General features: G+C 43.5%; 1 protein-coding gene and 1 pseudogene across 8 annotated transcripts in view; one reads left to right on the plus strand and one right to left on the minus strand.

Moving 5' to 3' along the window:
• The window catches only part of MINK1 (misshapen like kinase 1), a 50,167-nt gene that overhangs the window by 5,054 nt on the left and 26,279 nt on the right, over positions 1–18,834 (plus strand). The gene's annotated exons all lie outside the window — the stretch shown is intronic.
• LOC120607877 (voltage-dependent anion-selective channel protein 2-like) lies at positions 1,555–2,436 on the minus strand (annotated as a pseudogene).

An 18,834-nucleotide genomic window follows, 5' to 3' on the forward strand; every position in this document is an offset into this window, starting at 1 on the left:
TTTGCAAGCTCAGGCTCCCTTTTCTGAACTGTTAATTGCTTTATTCAATATCTCAGAACCCTGGAGATCAGAAAGTTTTTGTTAAATCTGGTTGCCATGAATTATATTCATTTCTTATTATCCTGTGGCCAGTCATCTTGAAATCTGATGTCTAGTCTTTTCCCTCCCCCAGCACCAATTTTACACCCTGAGCTCCCTCAGTCTTTTCTTCCTAGATTGAAGAAGTAGAACAAGAAGTAATCAGATTAATAAGTCAACTCTCAAAGCATTTCTTGAATATAGAAATACAGAATATAGAAAGATACAAGAAGACTTGAATCCTGTCCACAGCCCACATTCATTGTCTCCTCTCACCTGTTCTTCCTGCCTTCTCTCAACCAGCCACCCCTTGACTTGAGTCTGGGATTCTTCTATCTACAGGAAGCTCCTCCAGAGGATAATTGAAAAGGAACTTGAGGTTCTTTATAAGGGTAGGGAATGGTGAGGAAGGAGAGAAGAAAGGGATGGAATTGTGATCCAGGGAGTCCCTGAAGATTTTGTTCAGTGGCCAGGTAGCCTGAGGATGTACTTGCTAACTGTGGGAAGGTTTTCTTATTCTGTTTGAGGAAAGATCTTGAGCTAGGCATAGAGGACACAGTGACAAGCAAAACAGCCATGGTTTTCCTGCAGTGTAGCGGTGGGGAGAGACATTAATAAAATAATCATACAGAGATACACACACACACACACACACTCAAAATTGCAAACCATGATAAGGACCATGCCATGACAGCATATGACAATTGTTTTTACTTTTTACAAAACAAAAATATTTGGTTGTTTTGTAGAGAAATAAACCACATATCAGAAAACCAAGCTGGCATTGCCACAGAAAGAGTAAATAGAGGTGAACCAGCAGGTGGAGTTTGGTGATGACCAGAATTGTGAAACTCTGGAATGGGTCATTCTTAGGGTGAAGCATTTAGTCAAAAAACAAGGGCTTGGAACCCGAGGATAGGGTGGAAACTTTAGGCTTAATTTCCAAAAGGATTTCTTCTGAGCCTTCCTGTGGGAGGCAAAAAGTTTGTTTCAAAGGGTAAGGGTATGTGTGTGTGTAATGGGCATATGACCCTCATTTTTATTTAATGGGCGGAAGGTCTCTGAGTATGGTATCTGTGGATTCACATGTTGCTCTGCAGATGGTGGGTGAATGTGCTTGTCCAGAGAGGGCATATGAGGGAAAGGGCATATCACTAGATGTTTTATTTATTATTTTTTTTCACAGTTTTCATAAAGGTCTATTTCATTATTGATGGATAGTGCATTTAACAGTTAAATACATTTAAATAATGTATAGGCAACTGCATGACTGCAGCATTAGTAACTAGATAGATAACCAATTCAACTAAAAACCAGCTAACCAGTAACTGTCTAAATATTTAAAATACGGCTCTCGTTTAGATCATCTTATGTTTTGATCACCTTCTTAGGGGGGAAAAAGCCTGCTGGTCACACTGGAAGTATATTAAAGCCAAATCTTCTGATATCCATTTCCAGAGGTTTCTTTCAGCTGGATTAAGCCTCCAACTCCAGAGCAAGCCTGTTTGTGGCCTCCAGCATTAATGCCCTTCCACTCTACCAGACCAGACAGTGTAAGCTTCCCACCAGGCCTCAGAGTCTGAGCGTAGCCCACTCCAATTAAACTAGAGTTGTTGACTTTTGCAGAAATGGAAGCAGTGGGATCCAGCTGATATTTAGCTGCAATGCCAAAGCAAGTGCAGTTGATACCTGATGTCCAAGCAAGGTTTACTGAAGTGTCAGGATCTTCACATATTTTCTGATAAATTGATCCTTCATATTCTGTCCCATCATTAACATTAGTGTGTAGCTGGAAGTCCCCAGTCCTGTAGCCCACTGCAAAGTTATTCCTTGTCACCTTTGATTTGGCACTGTCAAAGGTCATCTGGTACCCAGCAAGCCAGCCCTCATAACCAAAGACAACTGAACCATGGATTGCAGGGCCAGTAAAATCAAAGTCAACATTGCAACCAAGGTTTATACACTTCTTCTTGTAAGAAGACTTGATTTTACCACTTTTCTTTCCTGTATTTGGTGAAAAGGTGGTATCAAATGTGTTTCAAACCTTGACAAATCTGGTCTTCCATTGCGATTTCTGTTCCCAGAGTGTTATCAGTGTTCCATTTCTCTGTGAAAGTCAGACCATACTCAACACCATTTATATTTGGTCTCTAAGGTCCCAGTAACTTTTCCAGTGTCTGTATTAGATGAACCAGATGTTGAGAATTCCACACTGCTGCATGACTTTGTTTTCATATCCAGTTTTACCAACCCAGAACCAAATCCTTTGTTGAAAATATCTCTGGCAGCTTTGCCAAGGTCAGCATATGATGGAGGAATACACATTGGCTGTGCGCAGCTCTGTCTGTAGGTCGCCATGGCGAGGCTGCAGGAAGAAGTGATCTCTGCTCCAGCACAGCCACATGGACCAAGGGCACCCCACCTCCTAGATGTTTTATTTTTAATAAAAATTGTATATATTTAAGATATACAGCATGATGTTTTGATGTATGTAGTGAAATGGTTACAGCAGTCAAGCTAATTAACATATCCATCTCCTCACATAGTTACTTTTGCATGTGTGTATAAGTAGATGTTATTAGCCTGAGTCGTGGCTAGGGTTGGAAGGTAGTACGTCTCATAGAAATAAGCACAAGTAGGCCCAGCCTTGGGATTAGCTCTTATGATCTGTGATAATGTATATAAATAGATGAGACTCTTACTTTACATTGTGTAAAGTAAAGGATGAGTGGGGTGTGTAGGGGGAGTGTTACTGATTTTTCATGTTTGAAAAGAAACAGGGTTGGGGAAACCACAGTCTTGGGCTTCTTGGAGGATCCAGACTCTAGGAACAGCTTAAATGTCAGGTGGCAAAGTAGAAGACAGTGGGATGGGCTGTGAGAAGTGTTTGGTGGCACAGCCTGTGGGAAGAACCTTGGTGGCTGAAGAGAGATGAATGGAGAAAGTAGACATTTTGCCTAAGAAAAATGATAGTTGGTAAGGAAGGAGGCAAGAAGACTTTTGACCGAGGAGGTAGTTAGGACCTCAGACTCATCTGGAAAGTGCATATCCCCACAGCAGGAGAATCTTACAAAGCCCTAGGTGTGATAGGTGAAGTGGAGAGCTTCTGTAGTCACAAACTGGAACCCCCTCCACTTAGTCTGTGACTAAGTTAGTGCATGTGGCGGGGAATGTACCCCTGTCTTGCCTTTAGGATGAGAAGGCCTCCTTAAAGTAGCTGGTCTTCTGAAGAAGAATGGGAAATTTTTCACACCTTCCACCAGGAACCATTTGAGGATGTGATCTGAAGGACTTAGAGTGCTGAACTGCTCCTGGAACCACGGGGCTGGAGTTTTCTATGAACAGTGGTCCTTGCAGGGAAAGATTGAGGATCAGTAGGGCAGAGTGAAGAAAATTCCACCTCCTTCAAAAGTTACCTTAACTTATGCATTTTCCATAAAGCCTCCCCTTGACTATGCCAGCCCTCACTGTTCACCTTTGGCACCTTCTCTCAGACCTTACAATTTAGCATTTGGTTATATATTGCCTTGTATTGAATAATATTTTATGACCTTGTTTTTCTAATCACTTATGTATAGGAACAATGATCCATTTTCCCATTGATTCCTCACAGTGCCTACAAAAATACTGAGCACATAGTAGGGTTCAGTAATTACTTGCTTGACAAGAGATATGGATCTGATTATTCCTGTGACTTGTCCTTTTCTACTAGATTCAATCCACAAGCAGCAAAACATGCCTTGTATATGCTGGACACAGTGGCAACACAAAACAATACAGGTACTTACTTACTCAGTGCTTCTCAACTAGGGTGGCACTGATTCCAGGAGATGTTTGGAAATGTTGGGGAGGGAGGTTTAATTGTCACTATGTCTTGGAAGTACTAATAGCATTTAGTATGTGAGTATCAGGAATGTTAACCACTCTGCAAATTCTGAGCAGCATGTTGAAAAATTGTTTTTTCACCCAAATTTCCAGTAGTGCCTCTTATGAGCTTGTTATGGATGAGGGAAAGGTCAAGTTTCTTCCATGAAGTTGGAAATAGTTCCGAAGTCACCTCTTTTACTTCTTTTGGGTGGGAAGAGGAATGTAGGCTCTAAATTACTTTTGTGCCTGGCGTATATCTCTTCTAACAGTTTTCGTCTGCCAGCATACCTCAGGAGGTAAAATGAGCCAGCTCCAAGCCAGACTATAAGGAAGAAGATTTTTATATTCTTTCTTCACCACCCACCTACTCTTTCTTTCAAGGCACATTTATAAGAAAGTGGCTGAAGCATGCAGTAGTTGGTCTTTCATTCTAAGTGGCTCAGGAAAGAGTCTTCAAGGAATTAATTGGACAGGGGCACCCCAAAGCCTAAGCAGCATGAGGCAGAGCATAGATTGTGTGAACACAGTATTTGAGAGAGGCCAGTATATTTGTCTCTCCTCTCGGGTCTTTTCATCCTACAGTTGTCCCCTTGAAGACAGAGGTGTCATGAGTTAGTGTCATTACTGAAATTTCAGGGGAGTAACCAGAGAGTAGAAGGGAAACTGCTTAGTGTATTCTTTGGAGAAAAACAGCTTTGTTCGTGGCTGGGAGTAGAACCACTGATGGGGACAAGTCAATGAAGCTATCCATCCACTTCTTGATATCTCCTAATCTTAACTTAGGAGGGTAGAACTTGTTGGGCTCTTGGTCCTTAGCTAAAGTTTGGAGAAGCTGGAGAAAGTTTCTCTAACTTTAACAAGGTTATTCGACACTGTGGAAACTACCTTAGACCCACATGTCAAAGCAGTGTTGGGGGAACAGACGGCATGTGGCTCAGAAGTTTGTCAGTTCTTTTTTCCCTTTAGACCTGAAGTAAGTCTTTTTTTCTTCAGTTCAGAACACAGATTGCTTTATAAATGACACAAGTCATTTATATTTTAATGTGTATTCATTTCAGAAGGGGTTTTTTTGAGATTGGAACAAGAACAGTGATGGACACTTACTACGCAGTAAGTTCTCTCCTTATATAATCTCGTTATCCCTCACAATAACCATTTAAGGTGGATGATGATATTCTTATTTTCAGGATGAAGAAACCAAGGCTTATAGAACTTGGAAATTAAATAACTTGCAAAGGTTGGACAGCCAGTAAGTGGCAGAGCCCAGGTTTAGATTCAGACTCCAAAACTTAAGCTGATTCATCCCTGTGCTGCTGGAAATCTGTTCCCAGGTGGTAGGGTATATGTATGGGTGCATGTTGAAGGGAGAGTCATGTGTAGCTGACATTCTAGACTGTGTTTTGAGCAATATTGTTTGCTGCTTGCTTTAATTGTAAACGTGTGACCTATGGCAAACAGGCTTTGTGAGCTTAGGGATATCATACCATCCATAATGTGTCTGTGGTAACGTATTTGGAGACTTTTGGAATATGGCCTTTTTCATGGTTTGGAGACATGGTTACTCCCTCCAGGAGCACACAGTCTGGCTTTATGTTTTGGTAGAGGACTAGTTTTATTCATATGCTTAGGACATTTTGTGAGAAGAGGAGTAAGTGACTTTAGCCTGAACCTTTGGGAACTGCTAGTGGATTGGCATTGGTGGGCACATGCTGGAAATACAAAGTTCCATGGCACCTGTGTCTAGAACTGAGAGAGATTTCTGGATGTTGGGCTGCTGGACAGAGTACTCTGATGATAGGAGAGGAAAGACATGCAAAAGAATTCAGATTTATTCTGGAAGAAAGAGAGCTGAATGATTCAGAAGAAGGCCTGTTCTTCAGAGGGAGGAAAGGAAGGTTTCGCGTTCCTCTGTTCTAACTGTACACTTAAAAATGGTTAAAATGGTAAATATTATGTTGTTTATATTTAACCACTTTAATCATTTTTAAGTGTACAGGTCAGTGTCATTAAGTACATTCACATTGTGCAACCATCACCACTACCCATCTCCAGAACGTTTCATCATCCCAAACAAACTCTGTACCCATTAAACATGAACTCTCCATTTCTCCCTCCCTCAGCCCCTGGCAACCACCATTTTGTCTCTTCCCTTTTTGTGTGTGCCTGACACAGCAGATGCTTAATATTCATTGAGTCAGATGAGGTGACCTGTCTCAGAAGTCCATGTGTCATCAGCCAACCCAGAACATTCCCCTCCCTCTTGGTTCCAGTGCAAGGCGATAGGCTTCTGAGGGAGATTTTAAATGAAATGGCTGCATGGCATCACAAATTAGGCAGCGGAAAGAGAAGTTAAGGGTTTCCTTTCCTTGTTTAGCTCCTTTTGCCATCTTTCATCTTCAACTTGCTTTCTGGTTCTGTTGTTGTGCTATATTCATCATCTTACTTGTTTTGAGCTCTTACTTCTCATCCTGAGGGTCTGGTGGGTAGGTCTTAGAGAAATTTGGAAAGAAGATCATTTAGAGGATGAAGACAATGAAATATAATAGTATTTCTGCATTTGTGTGTGAGGGGTATATGTATTAACAGGTGTCCCCCTGGTGGTAGAAGAAAAGCACTCTTAGATGAGTACCTTGGACCTGGTAGAGTGTCTCTGTCCTTTCTATGTTCCTCCTTTTCCAAGGGGTAGCCAGTGATGCATCTCAGGTTGGAAGCTTTATTCAACAAACATGTATTCCTGTATTGTTGGGAACTGTTTTAGGTGCTGAAGGCTCACATGTGAGTGACATCAAGTAAAGAGAGGGTAGGTTTTTAATATCAAGTAGTATGAGCTTGGATGCTTTTCTGCTATGGAATGATGGGCCATGGAACAGGCTTAAATTCTTATGAGAGGAAGGAGGTGGTTAGCTGCGAAAGATGTTTTTGGGAAACCACGGGCAGCCTTTTAGGCCCCTTCGATGTTCCCTTCTGGGCCTCCAGGCCCACACAGTTTGGAGCTGGGTCAGGCTCTGTATTCCTCTGTGGTGTCCATACCCTGGACAGACCCAAAGCATGACCGAAAAATGCGTTGGATTTTTAGAATGGAAGTGACCAATTCAGTGGCCCACCTGGCCTCCTCACTTTCCTTTGTCCACACCATTTACAGTTTTGTTTTTGTTTTTTTAAATTGACCTTCATGGGGGAAAAGGGAGGGAGAGACAGGCTTGACTCTCAAGTCACCCAGAAATAGAGGAAGGTAGGAGAGCCCCATGTTGCTGGGCTGTCTGTCCTACAGGTCAAAATCTAGGCCACAGAGGTCTTGAGCTGGTAGGTCAGGGTTGGCAACTTAGGGTCCACTGTTCAGGGCTGTGTCATTAAGTCATCAGTCCTTGTATTGGATCCCAAGGATTGCGGGAAAGCTCAATCCAGGGTCTGCCTAGTACTGAATGGCCCTTCGCACCACAGTCCCTCTCACCGCAGTCTAAAGCCTACTTTTCTCTTAGATTTAGCCGGGTATGAATTGAGGTTGATTGTTTTCCTTGGACTGAGACTGTTTTACCTAACCTTGGTGCTCAAAATTTGAATGAAGGCAGGCTCCACTCACTCGCTTGCTAGCTCGTAGAAATAGTGCTTTCCTTAGGTGTTATCCTGTAGTCTGGCATTATGCTCTACCTGCATGTGGTTTTCATTACCATCACTAATAATTTAAGTGCCTGTGTTTAAAGCAGACCATTCACAGGCCCTCTTATATTTTTAAGATGCCAGCATTTGGTCAGAGTCTCAGAGCTAATTAGATTTGACTTCCAATACTCTTTTGTGCTTGACCACTCTGCTGTATTACTCTGTCCACACCAGAAACAAGGGCTGTCATGTGTTTGGTCAGCCTGGGGTCCAGGTTCATTCTGTGTAGATGAGGTGTGTTTTACAAGTCAATGATGAAGCCCCACTACTGCCAAGATCCCCTGCCCTGGCCTTCTAACTTCCTCAGATTGGGTAAAATTGATGGTCTTCTGCAGAACTCCCAGCTGGAGGCCTGCTGAACGGAGGGGCTATTGGAGTTTAGACAATGTGATACATGGAGTGAGCGTGGTGTTAGGAGCTGGGAAACCTGGTTCTAGTTTCTGAAACGTGATTCTAGTTTTGGTCCCATCTCTAGTTTTGGGGATGAGTGTCATCTCTATAGGACTGGGTTTTCTCACTTGCAAAGTGAGGGAATGAAAACAATAGCTCTTAATCACAGGCTGAATCAGAACCACCTGGGTAGCTTTTTAACCTATATATACCCAGGCCCTGCCCCTGGAGGTGATTCAGTCATCTAGGGTGGAGCCTTGATGTGTGTGTTGTCCCAGGTGTTCTGATTTCTTTCCAGAACTATAGGACCAGATGATCCCTAAGGTCCATCTAGCCCAGGAATCCCCTCCTGCCTTCTTTCCTACATCCTTTCCTAAAAATCTTTGAGTACCTACTATGTAGGATGCTCTGTTTACAACACTGACTTAAACATATGAGTATCAGATGATATTTGCAATGAAGTAAAGTTGCACTTATGGGATGATGATTGTGTGAAGCTGGGCAAAGGAGGAGCTGAGAGAAAGGGTATTGAGGGAGATGGTTGGAGTAAATGAAGATGATGTCTCTGAGCTGGTCTGGGAAACAGCAGCATCTACTGTGTGGAGATCTCAGGGTAGGGATGAAGTTGGGGTATGGGCATGGGGCTGGGCATCTGGGAAATACACAAGATAAAGGGAAAGTTCGGGAAAAGGTTTGAAGGAATGTTCAAAATATGACCTTCGGAATATGTGTACTCCAGAGACTATTTCCTGAGTCCAACGAGGTGAGGATTGACCCAGAAAGAAAGGGAATTTTTCACTTGGGTTTTAAAGATAGGGAAGGACCAAAAGGGTGGAGCCTTCCCCATCATCACTAACCCCCAAACGCATAGCTCCTGGAGACAGACTTGAATTCAAATCCTAGTCACTTAACTGTTTGACCTCTAGAAAGGTCATTATTATCCCCATGCCTCATTTTTGTCATTTGTCAAGTGAGGATAACAAGACCCATCTAATAGTGCTATTTCAAGGGTTAAATTTTCAAGGGTTAAATAAAAGTGGAGGTAAAGTATGGGGCCTGGTAACTGCTCATTAGATAGGTGGTAGCTACCTGATTGCTCTTGTGAAAGAAAGTGCCCAGAAAGGGTGTCTCCTGGGGTTCTGTTAATATTCCTCTCTTCCTGTGTTTTGTTGGGAAAGAGAAAACCACCTACCTAGTCTACTGAGTTCTACCTTAATGGCTTTGGTTGGGTGAGTCACTGAGCCCCCAGGTGTAGGCATAGAATTCCGTGAGCCTGGCTTCCCTTTCTCTGCTCTAGAGCCTCCTACCGTCTCCTGAAAGTCTTCCAGCTTCACTGGAAGAAAGAGCAACTTCAGAATCTAATACATGAACTTGAAACTCCTGTTTGTCCTGCCCCCTGAGTCAGGAATTCTGGCAGTAACTGGGCAGTCACTGTGACCCTGCTTACCCTTTTGTGTAAAAGCTCTCTGGGCCCACCCAGAGGAACCACTCAACCTGAGGGGAAAAACCTGCGCCTCACCCTTGGGAACATTCTGATGGGGATATGTGGCTTTGTTCAGATGTGAGAGACAGGAGATTTGTACAAAATGTGTAAAGTGCTTTGTTGAAAGGCACAGATTCCTGGCTGGATGGCTAGGGCCTCTGGGCTCCTCACAAGGCCTTGCCTGGAGATTTAAGACTCTTTGCTTAACTCTTATTTGTCCTTTTGTCTCAGCTTAAATATCACTTCCTCAGAAGGCCTTTCCTGGCCCTCCTCCCTCATCCTGACCTCCTTTTCATCTTTCTAATAGTGTTCTGTACTTTTTCTTTATAATTTATCACAGCTGAATTTGTACAATTGTTGTGTCATTATGTCTTTAATGTCTACTTCCTATAAGCTCCACAAAGGAAGGGACCCTTTCTGTAATGTTTATTGCCATAGTCCAGTATCTAGCAGGCACTCGATATTTGAGTGAATGCATGAACTGATTTTACCAGGCCCTAGAGTTGATATGAATGCAGGCAGGGAGGGTTTCTTAGGAGAAAGAGGAGAGAGAGGCCTGATGAAAACTTAGGTGATCATATTTGCTCTATCTTGCTAGTCAGGAAGTTCCTTCTTTCTCACCTACATCCCTTGGGCTTTAATTCTGAGTTGGTCCTTTGTGGGGCCAGAGACTATCTGGTCTCCACCCTTTGGAGAATAATCCTGATCTTCCTTTCTAAGTGTGTGAATCAGACAGTTCATCCTCCCCCTCCCTGCCGACCCCACCCTTCACCTGCTCTTCTCCCAGCTGACTCAGCTTTGTGCCCTCTGCCCTTCATTCCAGGTTCTTTTCATAGTTGCCTTGTCTTTCATAGCATTCTTTCCTCAGTTCTCTCTCCTGGCGGCTGGTTAGTCTCCCATCTGGAATTAGAGGCAAGAAAGACAGGGGTAAGACAGGTCACAGGTTTCCTTGGCCACAAAGCTTCCCTATTCTCTTGCTTTGGATTTGTGGACACCTGACTCCTACAGGAGGAGGTTGGCAATGGGGTATAATGATTTGTTTGTGCTACAATTGAAAACCAGCAGTGAGAAGCCTTATTATTATCCAGCCCCTGATTATTGTTGTCCTCCTCTGTGAGCTTGGTGTCTGCCAGCCTGAATGGGCTTGAGTCTCCACCCCCCAGCCTGCCTTCTCCAGCTTCCATACTCTGCCCTTTCTTGTTCTCCTTAGTGTCTGCTTCCCAGGGACTCCTCCTCCTCCCTGCTCTTTTTAGCCCTACCTCCAAGGCCATAGATATTTTTTTCTCCCTTCTCTTACCTGCCCTCCTCTCAATTCTACTTTTTCATCTTGTTTGTTTTCTCCTGATTTGCCATTCTTTACTCTAAACTCCAGTAACACCAACAGTCTTTTAGTAAATGACATTTTTTTAACATGTGGAAAATTTTTAATCGCGGTAACATTGGCATATAACATATAGTTTCAGGTATACAACATTATAATTTGTTATGTGTATACACTGTTGCATGCTCACCACCCAAAGCCTAATTTCTATCAGATACCACATTTTTGACCCTTTTTGTTCTCCGATACCATGTTTTTGACCCTTTTTGCTCTCCACCCAACTCTCCTCTGTTAATCACCAATCTGTTGTCTGTATCTATGAGTTTGTTTTTGTTTATTCATTTTCTTTTTGTTTCATATTCCACATATGAGTGAAAACATAGTTTTTCTCTTTTTCTGACTTATTTCCCTTTGCATAATAACTTCAAGATTCATCCATGTTATTGCAAATGGCAATATTTTATCTTTTTTATGGTTGCCTAGTTCCATTGTAGATGGACCACATCTCTATCCATTCATCCTCGATGGACATTTAGGTTTGACATAGTTTTTCCTTGCTCTATGGGAGGCAGTCTCTTATAATGACTGCAAATTTGTAACATTTTATGGATTTCAAAGTGTTTTATATCTCTGAATTCTTGTGAGATGGGATTTGGTAGATCAGGAAAGAGGCTCTGAGAGGTGAAGTGATTTGCTGACTTGTCTAAATTACACAAAAGAATCAACCAGTGGCGAGGCCTTCTGATTCTTGGTGAAGTACTAACCATTCCCTGTCATCCCATTTTACTGGCGTTCTTTCTACTTCAGCCAAGAAAATCTGTCACTGCGTTATCCTCTTATGATTTTGAACCTTCCTGTCAGTTGTTCTCTGAGGTGGGACCACCTTTTGTCCTTCTCACCTAACCCAGCCTCTGCCCACTTCTTTCTCTTTTTCAGAATTCTTAGTTCCTTTCTCTTCCAGGAAATCTCCCCCTTTATCTCTTCTTGCCTTGTTGCTTCCTATGGTCTTTGGGTCCTTATTAATGTTCCCATTTGGGTTTTGTCCACTATCAGGAGTTCCTTGGTTTAGGAAAGTCCCTGATTTAGTTCCCTGGTTTAGTGATACATATTTACCAACTATATAAATTATGGGATGCTGGTTCACATGACAAGAAAGGATTCACTCTCAGTAGCTGCCTTAGTGCATTGCTCTTAAGTGAATACTTATGGATTATTTTGGAAGAATGGAGATAAGCCAAAAACTAGTGTTAGAAACCATTGTAGGGAGAAAGGAAGATTTTTCTAGATGACACCAGCTTTCTTTTATTTCTGTATTTATTCAGTAGACAGGTATTGAATGTAGCAGAGGAGACAGACAAAGAATCGCTCACAAAAATGTAATTGGTCCCATGAAAGGGGCAGTACAGGGTACTGTGGGAGCAGTGGATAGTCAGGGAAACTTCCTGGAGGAGGTGATATCTACGTTGAGGTTGGAAAGATGGGCATGGGACAGCGAGGTAAAGAGAGGAGTGATGTGCTTGGAAGAGTGAACAGACCCAGAGGTAAAAGAAAGGGTATGGCATATTAGATGAACTGAGAGAAATCCAGTAGAGGGTAGGACTCCTGCCCCTTGCTCGGCCTTGTCCCCACACTAGCAAGAAACAAAATGACCCCAAAATGGGAATTGGCAAAACTCTAGATAAACTGTAATCAGCTGTAAGCCAGATCTGAGCCTGAGGAAAAATCTCTTTGGCTTACGGATAGTGAATGGAATCTGGTAGACAGAGCCAGGGTGTTGGGGGCAGACCATAGGAAGCCTCCTTGGATTTGCCATCAAAATATTATACAGGCTTGGGTTCTAGCTTCACTTTGACAAACGTTTAACTTCTCGGAACCTTGGTTTTCTCATCTGTGAAATGGGCTAATAATTTCTGCCTGGCTTCCCTACAGGTCTAAGGTGCAAATGAGATAATGATTGTGAAGGCACTTTGTAGTTAGTAGGGTGCTGGGTAATTGGGTGATGGCAGCAGTGGCAGCAGCCATGAGGTGGTGAAATTTATTCTCCTGGCCGCAAAAGAAACTGATTCTTGTGGAAGAGCCAAGATGCAACTGCTCTGACAGCTTATCTCATTTTAAAAGCAAAGGCCTTAAAAAATTGAGACTTAGGAAGTGAGTATTGGAGAGGAAAGAGAAGATACCACTTCAGCTGCCTAGAAGACTTTGTAAGACTTTCCGACTCTGAGCAGGGGAATGGCTGGAATGACCTCCAGCTGTCCTCAGACTTGAGGCTAGGGATTGTCTTCCCAGGTCTGCAGTTCTCTGTTTTCCCTTAGAAGGCTCTGGAGGCAAGTGGAACTTCAGAAGCAAGCTGTTTATCTTTTAAGTTTTTCGGTTTATTTTTAAATTTCTGACTGTGATGGTATTTATTTTTTCCTTTTCTCTTTCCCCACTTCTCCTGCTCAGCATCAGGAAGGGACCATCTGTCCCCTGCCTTGCCTGCGGCCATTTTAGAACAGCACGAGGCAGCTTGGATTCTCGTCCCTTTTCTACTTCTTTCCCTCCCCCATGGCCTGACTTTCTCTTCTCTGCACTCTTTCAAAAACCTCTCTCATCTAGCTCCCTCCATGTATCAGCTACCGACCTCATGTGGGCTTCTGCAGCCATGAAGACTTCTAATCTGGATGAAGAACCAGCGCAGGGTCTCTGTCTGAGCAGCCAGATCTATGGGGATCCATGGAGGCATGGAGGGAAACTGCTCCCAGCCTCCTTGCTCAGGCAGTGTCCCCTCTGTTCTGACTGGTTTCTGATTAGAATGGTGTTTATGTTCATGTATGTGTCATGTCTGGACTTGTTTCTGCTTCTGTGTGTATCTGTAAGCATATACGTTCATGTTCACATATACGTCTTTCTGGCATAGAGACTCAGGAGGAGTGACTTCAAAACTACGGTTTCCCCAGCATATCTTTTTTTTTTTCCCTCCACCTCTTCTCCCAGATCCTACTTGATTTCTTCCTCTCCTGCACTTCATTCCCATAAAAACACTTCAAAACATGTATAGCAGTCAGTAGATAAACAGTACTAGTACTTCACAGTGTGGAACCAGCATAAAAGGATCTGATTCAGTTACACAGTGTGAGAAGTAGGTTTAGCCTGGGGCAGAGTGGAGAGTCAGTTTTACAGAGTAAAGAAAACTGGGAAAAGGAGTTTTTCCAAAGGCTTTATTAGAGTCCAGTTTATTGTTGGATGTGATAGACAGTGGAGAATTGCTGAGGATTCTAACCTTCCTTTCATTCTCTTTTCCTTCCAGTTTGTTGGTCAATTAGAGGTACTCTGATGATCCCTCTCCTCCACCAACTTCCTTTCTCACCGTAGGAATATTTCCTTTGTCTCATGCTTTAGCTTTGGGGCTGCTTTCCACACATAGCCCTGTGGGGTAGGAGTGGGGGTAATGTGTCATACTTCCCTGTGCTGGCATAGGAGTAGATGGAGACTGACTCAGGCCTTGGAGGGCCACCTCCTCGAGAAAGGCAGGCATCTGGACCAGTTAGGTCCTGGGGCTGTGTCTGGTTTCTCTGCTTGGGTAGGAAGGAAGAGGTGACATAACGAAACTTTTCCTGCCACTTCCTTAACCCCTGCCCACACATCCACTACCATTTTTTTTCTCTTTTTCACGCACACACCCTCTTGCATTTTTTAAATCATGCACGCACATGCACACATATCTCATAGCTATTTACAGCTAACTAAAGGATGTCTAAGTCTCCACTCCTCTACTAGATTACTCCCCTGACTCCATATCTCTGCCAGTTCTGAGTAAGACCTGTGTCCCTGTGGAACTTGAAACTGTCCCACAGAGCAGCCCCACCTTACCCCTTATCTATCAGGATTTTAGCCCTTCCCCTGGTGTTGGCTTCAGAATATCTCCTATAGAAGGGGTTTAGGGTTAGTAACTTGGTTCATAGTGGGACTGAGGGATAGGTTTTAAAGCTGCATTTGCATAGCTGTCACTGCTTAGCACTTAGATTATTGGGTTTTTGGGTGTGGTTTTGAGGCCCGGATGAGCTCCTGGGAGGTAGAAGGCCCCCTTCCCGAGACTGCACCTTGGTACCACACTGCCTTTGCCGCCCTCTTCCTTTTTGTGTGGGCCTTCTGGGTCACAGGAAGAGCTCAGGAAAACAGGCTTATTGTTTTCTTCTGGGAGGGAGGGCCTCTCAGCCCAGCCTAGTCTCAGTAATAGAGGCTCCACAGGCCCTGGCAACCCTGCTCTTCCAGGCAAGAGAGCCGTTTGTCTTGGGGACTCCCTTATGCCAGCTCTTCTTGGTTCCTTCTGTAGATCACAAGTTCTCATTCTCTTTCCCTACTGGTCCCACCATTCTTTTTTCCCCTTCCCCCCTCTGTTTGTCTTTATCATAGGTTTTTCTGTGTCTCTCATACTCCATGGAGTCCTGGTACGCTTGACAATAGGAACGGGCCTGTCTCCTATAAGTGGGAGGAAATGGGGCTGTGGCCTCCCTTCCCCAGACCTCCTACACTCAGGGCAGCCCCACCTCCTTGTGCTCTTTCCCTGTTGGGAGTAGGATGGCACCTTGCCTGGGTTTGGGAATGGCACTAGTTACAGCAGCAGGAGCTGACAGGGCATATTCAAGTGACTAATCGTTGCTGGCCCTGAAGCACTGGAGAGATGAGTCCTCTCTCTTTCCCAAGGACTTCTAGCCCTTCCCCAGGCTTTATGGTTCTAATTCTTTTTCCATGCTAGCAGCCTCCTAGAATATCCTGGAATTCTTAATGGATGGACCTTTCCAGCTCTGAAATTCTGTAATTATAATACTCATGGGTCAACAAAAAAGTGGGGGATACATTTTCCTATCCTACCGCTTCTCCCACATTTTCCTCACAAGCTGTCTTACCCTGTATATTTTACATAGATAACTCTCCTCAGTATGTTACTTCTCTCTGTATTGATGTCTAATTTAGAGGCTCCTAGAAGGTAGAGCCAGAGTTTAAGAAGGCATTCTCAAATAGGCACTTTAAAAAGATGCCAGCTAATATAGATAACAGTTCACTTTCGTTAAAGTACTTAAAAAAAAAAAAAACCTTACCCCTCAGGAGATTTCATCTACATGCAAAGCAGACTCAGCATGAATGACTTTCCCCATTTGGAGATGGCAATCTGAAGTACCCTGGGAAGAGACAGATGATTAGAGGAGGTATCTTAGTGGAACAGGATTAGGAGGCCAGGATTCTAATTTGCAAGCTCTGGGCCCCTTCCAGGAAGTGTGACCACAGACCTGAGGTGCTTGCTTCTTTTTGCCCATCCTGTCTCCCACCGCTTTCATCCTAGATTCCATTGTAACTCCGGACCTCTCCTGTATGTTGCTGGGTATGCATATGCTACTTGTGAGGGATTATTTAGGGTTTACTCCTCTCCTTCCCTTGTCCTACACCCTTCGGTCACTGCTTCCTCATCCTTGAGCTTCAGGTCATCTGCCACCTCGTCCTAGCTCCTGAACTGGACTGTGATTTGGTAGCCCTGAAACAATTGATGCATAAACTCTTTTGCATTTTTCTCTTGGAAAATAATCACAGTCTTTATTTTTAACCGTATCTCAATCTGCCCTACTACTGTATTTAAGTGACTTCTTGGTTTCAGGGAAGGGAAAAGAAAATGTCAGTTGGTGCTGGACTACATACATCAGACTAACTGCCTCACTGTTTGTCAGAGCTATGCTCACCATTTCCCTGTAATTCTTTCTTTGGATATGAGCTATTGGAGGGGCACAGGGAGCCCCTTGGGGATCAGCAGAGCAGAGAAGAAAGAGCCCAAGGCAACTTTATGCCCAGTTCTGTCCTGGCCAATACTAGTGAGCAGAGCTTGTAATGAAGGTGTAACTTGGCATCTTGGGAAAGATCAAGGCTGTTGTGCCTAATCATCATTCAGCTTTCCTTTGTCAAGCACATACCATGTGCCAAATGCTGGGAGATTCTGAAGCATTAGCCAGAAGTCCTTGGGCTATAGCCGGGGATCATTAAAGGGGAATTTAAGACAGGGGAAGAGTCTGTAGGGACAACTCATCCCTTTCTGCCCCTTTGCCAACCCTTTTTACTCACCTACCTTGATGCCTCTTCTTCCAGTTTTTTTTCCTCGACTTCTTCCAGAAAGTTTTCTTGGACCAAATCCTTGCTCTGACTGGCAATTAAACATTAAATCAAGGGTCTGAGTACCTCATGCCTACTCAGAAACATACAGACATACCCGGTGCTGTGAAGAAAACAGAATAGACGACAGGAATTTCTTGAGTCTTGCAAGGGTAACATCCTGAATGAGCTGTCTGTCATTAACTATGCATAGCAGGTTTAAACATGGTGTGAAACATGGTCCCTTGTACATGGCACATGGAGTTACATCTACTGGGAGAGTTTTTACAGTTAACATCACTGCTGTCTTTTCATATCTGAATATGTATATTATAAATTGTAGATGACATTATACAGTGTAAAGCAGGGGTCCCCACCTCCCGGGCTGTGGACCGATACCTGTCCATGGCCTGTTAGGAACCAGGCCACACAGCAGGAAGTGAGTGGTGGGCCAGCTCATGAAGCTTCATCTGTATTTGCAGCTGCTCCCCAGTGCAAGCATCACTGCCTCGGCTCCACTTCAGATCATCAGACATTAGATTCTCATGAGAGCACCGGTCCCTGTGCCAAAAAGGTTGAGGACTGCTGGTGTAAAGCACAGTGTCACATAACATATCTCTCATTGTTTTTGACCTACATGAGGGGGTCTGTCAGTTATCTTAGAGCCCTACTCTTCAATAATCAATTCCAACACTTTTATGGTACCTTCTATAGCCTCTCTGTCAAGGGAAGGCTTTGTAAATTTTAATGTCTATAAAATATGGAGGATAAGAAATGCTTAGTAACATTAGCTCTAGTGAGTGAAAGCAGCTGCATACTGTTACTTCACATGCTTACTATGTAACAAAAGTAATTTTGTGTGTGATACAGATTCTGACTTGCACAGGCGATCTAACTGCTGTTATTTTCCATTCAGGCACCCATATCAGGGCAAGTGTGCAGAACTCTCATACTACGTAGTACCCTGGTACCACCTGGTTCCTGCCCTTAAAGAGCTTCTGTTCTACTTAGGGAGTTGAGACATAATCATGTGAAAAGTTAGATAATGATGTTGTGATCTGGCTTGTTTGGTTGCAAGAAACCTGCTCAAGCTATGTCAAATAAAGAGATAGGTTGTAGCATGGACTCAGATCCTGGCTCTGCCACTTAATTAGCTGTTTGACTTTGGGCAAGTTAGTTACATTCACTGAGCCTCTATTTCCTCATCTTTAAAATGGGAATAATGATAGTTTTGTGGTATATGTAAAGCTCTTAGAACAGTGCTTGCTATTAGTATTAATTTGCTTTAGGTCTAGAATCTCATTGGCATTTGAGCACGAGAACTGCAGCATAGCCATTTCCTTGGAACTGGAACTGTAGAGAAGTTCGGGATTCACAGTAACACCAAGGAACAGCTAGAACCAGTCAGTCAATCTTTTTCCCTCTTCCATCTCCCTCCCTGCACTCTCATTTCCTCTCCCTGCACTCTACTTTGTTTTCAGCTTTCCTTTACCTAAGATTATAATGGTCTTCTCAAGCCAGACTCTGTGTACTATCTGGCATCTTCCCTCTGGGTTCTAGTTGGAAAGTCTGAGGGAAAAATTTGTCCTCTGTCCTGGTTCATCTTTTTTCTTCAGTCTTGGTTCAGTCTTGGAGTGGCTATCTTTGGATCAGGAACCCTTTTCTTGGACTCATGAGCTATGTTTGGGGCAACAAAGGTTGAAAACCTGGTCCCTTAGGCAACAGATGCTATGAGCAGGTTAAAGCAAGCATTAGAGTCAAATTTTTGAGGTCAGACCTTGACTCTACCACTTCCTGGCTGTGTGTAACTCAGGGCAAGTCATTTAATTGCTCTAAACTTCCTTTACCTGTGAAGTGAATATACCAACAGCACCAACCTCAGAGTTTGTTAAGAGATTATACTTCTGAAGTGCTCAGCAGCACC

Source organism: Pteropus medius, unplaced genomic scaffold (genome assembly GCF_902729225.1).
Source record: "Pteropus medius unplaced genomic scaffold, Ma_sr-lr_union100, whole genome shotgun sequence".
NCBI classification, from domain to species: Eukaryota; Metazoa; Chordata; class Mammalia; order Chiroptera; family Pteropodidae; genus Pteropus; species Pteropus medius.